The sequence below is a fragment of the Uranotaenia lowii genome, unplaced genomic scaffold, assembly GCF_029784155.1.
Source record: "Uranotaenia lowii strain MFRU-FL unplaced genomic scaffold, ASM2978415v1 HiC_scaffold_578, whole genome shotgun sequence".
Lineage (NCBI taxonomy): Eukaryota > Metazoa > Arthropoda > Insecta > Diptera > Culicidae > Uranotaenia > Uranotaenia lowii.
In genome coordinates this window covers 9811-13800 of record NW_026598509.1, presented here as the reverse complement: position 1 = coordinate 13800, position 3990 = coordinate 9811, and the positions used below count along the sequence as shown (strand labels likewise).

The window sequence follows — 3990 nt, the reverse complement described above, 5'->3', positions numbered from 1 at the left end:
ACTCCAACCGTTTGGGCGCTCATTCAAGCAGTGCCATACACTATGCAAATCGTGCTCACAGCGACAAAATTTCATCGAATTTCATCGCATTTGTACAAATGTTGTGTAGTCTGTGGCCCGCTTAAAGCGGGCCACAGACTACACAACATTTGTACAAATGCGATGAAATTCGATGATTTGTCGCTGTAAACACGATTTGCACACGCTCGTTTTCATTTAACCATTTACGGATGAAAGATAACCATTTTTTGTTTTTTGCTGAAGAACTTCCAATATGGTTATTTTTTATTAATTTTTTCCTATGAAATTTCAACCATTTTGGTAGTTCTCAAATGAAACCCACAAAATGGTTGAAAATTTCGACATTTCATCGCCGCCATGTTGAAAGTAATTGGTTCTGCAGCCGAGTGCGTTCTGCATGGAAGAAATAAATTCAAGATTTTCTTCCACTTAGTAGTGAACATGATCCGACGAACATCCTCTGGTCCAAAAAGGTAAGTCGTCAATTATATTTTATATTCGGAATTAAGTCTGATGAAGATTTTTTTCCCCCTTATAGGTTTGTCGGAACTGCAAATGCAGGATTTGCGAGCTTACTTATAAGCCCGTTTAGCTGGACTGGATTCCACCTAATGTGACTCTGGAGCTGGCTTCGGATGTTACGACGCAGCTGGAGCAACCGAATATACCCATAGCTGGTAGTGATGCAGCGGAAAAGTGAAAACAGCAGCTAGAATATCAAGTTCTTTTCCATGATCTGGATGCAAGTTGACATTTAGGAATCATAATCCGATGAACATCCTTTGGTCCAGTAAGGTAAGTCTCCAATTATTTGTTACATTCGGAATTGAGTCTGATGAAGATTTTTTTCCTTTCTATAATAGGATGCCGAAATCTGAGGATCCTCAGATAATCGGGAGCTGAATATTAATCCGACCAGATGCTGCACAATTGTTCCATCATGATAATTTTACGGTACGCGATAATTTTCCGTACTATCTGGGGGGCCAGACTGCCGGAAAAACATCATCCGGCTGTGGAGTGTTGTGAAACACCTCCTGAACAACGGAATTGTGCTGTTGGTGCTAATCATCCCGCTAGGAGCTCAACAGACCTCAAAACATTCTACTTGGACTTCTTCCGGAAAAGCATTTACCGGTCCCTATCGTTCCTGGCTATGTTTTGCGATCCCGGATCCTATTTTTCCGAATCACAAGCAGAGCCGAAGGATCGGGACAGTGAAAGCACAGAGAAGTGAAAGTAAGTGGCTCGATGCCGATTCACAACAAAAATCGTTGCATCTTTCCTCGATCTGTATTTTTTTAAGAACATCTTTAAAACTATTAAATAAATAAAAAGATGTGAAAACCACAAAGTTTTTTAAATTTTATCTTTTTTTTTCGAAAAAACCGATTTGTACTATTTCTATGTTAACGTCTCCCTCATTTTGCATTATGATTCAAAAACAACCATTTTCCAACTTCTCCTTCAGAATCCCATCCGGTTGAAAAATAACCATATTCGAACTTCTCCCTTAAAAGTCATTTTATGACTTCTCATGGAGAACTCATAAAATGACATTTCCCGGGAAAAGGTCAAAAATGGTTATTTTTGATTCGTAAATGGTTCAATAATTTCTAGCGTGCATCGTGTATGGCACTGCTTGAATGAGCGCCCAAACGGTGGGAGTAAAATCGGTCGGGATCGAAATATTTTGTACAAACCATCCTCCCAGCCGGGGTGGAGATGGTTTTTTTTGTTGCGTAAACGCCAGCAATCGTTTGTGTTCGCGTGAAAAATGTTTGTATAGTGTGTGGGCGAGCATAGATCAAACAATCGTCGTTGAATCATCAAATTTGTACAGGTCATTTGTGTAGTCTATGGCCCGCTTAAAGCTTTCTTAATGTTCGACATCATGCATGGAAGCTTTCATGAAGTTTTGTCCCGCTGAAAGAAAACCTCTAATGATACCAGAAATTCAGAAATTATTTATATATCTAAGAAATTTTATTTTTCAGCTAATTGATTCTATGCATGCTTTTTTGTCTTATGTATTTTTTAATATATTTATCTTTTTATCATGTTGTTCAAGGGATTTCTGTAATTTTAATAACATTCAGATTCTATTATTTTTTTTATTGGATATATTTAGAGAAAATACTAATTTCCAGCTAAAATGTTCTTTTATATATCATGCTCATTATTCTTTTATTATGAGTGAAACGAGTTATTCCCCCAGCATGGGTGAGCTATTTATTGAGCCATTTTCGCTAGTGACTGGCCCCCAAATCTGCCGCTGTTTTCTAAGAAAAGTCCGCTATTAGTTTGGCCAAAAAGAAAATTCCTCATTAATAAAATGTCCCCATTGATTTCGGATGTGTACTTCCTTGAATTTCATCGTAAATGGTGCTGAAAATTAAAATTGTGACTCTTGTAAAATTATTTTGAATTGACCCGCTAATAGAGAAAAGAGAAAGGAGCCTACACACTAAGATTGCAATTATTCCGCTCGGGACCATGATCCTCTGAATTACAGGAAAACAGCTCAAAATGACACTTGGAATTGTCAAAAACAAGTGTTTTCCTGGGCCACGGGTAGATAGCTAACCGAATCACGTGACAAACCCTTGATCCTGAAATTCAAAGGGAATTTCCTTTCGAGTGTTCAGGAAAACGAACAAATTCAGGATAGAAGTCTCCTGTATCTCGCGACGTTGCTAAATGACAGTTGTGGTGGTTTCGAAATGTGTTTTTTGCAGACTTTATTAGCTCGCTGTTGGTTTCATCGTGGAAGTGAAAGTATGTGGCTTTTGTTTTAAACTATTTAATCTAACAATAATGATTCCAATTTGTCTCCTTTCTTCTATAAACAACGTACGTCATGTATTTATAGCCGTCTTCCCGAAAAAGGTTAGTTGCTGAAGTCCGGGCTGGAGGAACAGTTCTCCCCGAAGGATCCTCCAGCGCAGTTATATGCCAAAAAATCAACTGCCCGCCGAATGGTTCTCCGTCGTTCAACTCGTGGCCCAGTTCGTGGCATGATTCCACCGTCAAACATGTGGTTGAGCTGGTAAGTTTTTTAAAATGAACCTTAAATGACTGAGAAATAACATTTTTCCATTCTTTGTTTTCAGGCGACCAGCAGCGACGTCGTTATTTTATTAACAAAACTTTTACTAATAATATGCTTCTCATTAAGAACAATAAAAGTTTATTGATTTGAAAAATATTAAATTTTTAATTTTCTACATTATTCCATTCCAATTTCAATGTAAACATCGAAAGAAAACAGTCCTGAGCCTACAGGATAGATCGAAAACTTTCTGCAAATCACAGGAGAAAGCTGTTGCGAGCCTACAGGGCATGGTTTTCCTGAGCTATTTTGCTGTCCTGAAATCGTCCTGTAATTTCAGCTGTTGAAAATACAGGACGAAATCGTTCCGACCACAGGAGAAAAGATTAAGTGTGTATAGAAGGTACTCTAACGCGATTCTTGAAAGCATTTCCTTTGAAACAGATAAACATTTTTGTAAGAGCTGATGCAATGGTCTCCCGCATACCAAAAAACTATATCTTAAATAATCAAAACGATACATCTACGGCTTTAGAAATAGTGATTGTTTCGGTAAACGTAGCTATTATTTTAAACTTTACTTCGACAACGATAAGAACGAAATATGAACGTTCATCTGAATAAGTGATGGTATCTGAAAAGGTGAATGAAGGTTTAAACGATTTACTTCAATGTTATAAATAATCGCAAAACTGTTCTCGAACAGGGGTGTCAGGTGTCCTGATTTATCAGGATTTGTCCTGATTTTTGAGACACCGTCCTGATTTTTCAAAAACGCTTGAATTGTCCTGATTTTTGGAAAATGGCTCTTAAAATGTCCTGATTTGTCCTGATTTTCAAAAAAATATCCTAATTATAACTAAATTTATTGTTAAATGATGAGAACATCAAACAAATCTTTAATAAAATAGTTTAAC

General features: G+C 37.3%; 1 long non-coding RNA gene across 1 annotated transcript; it reads left to right on the top strand.

Moving 5' to 3' along the window:
- Positions 1 to 2265: 2265 nt before the first annotated feature.
- On the top strand, positions 2266 to 3464 carry LOC129760334 (uncharacterized). The gene is made up of 3 exons (XR_008740326.1): positions 2266 to 2799; positions 2894 to 3070; positions 3135 to 3464. It is a non-coding gene; the product is annotated as an uncharacterized LOC129760334 (long non-coding RNA).
- The last annotated feature ends 526 nt before the right edge of the window (positions 3465 to 3990 follow it).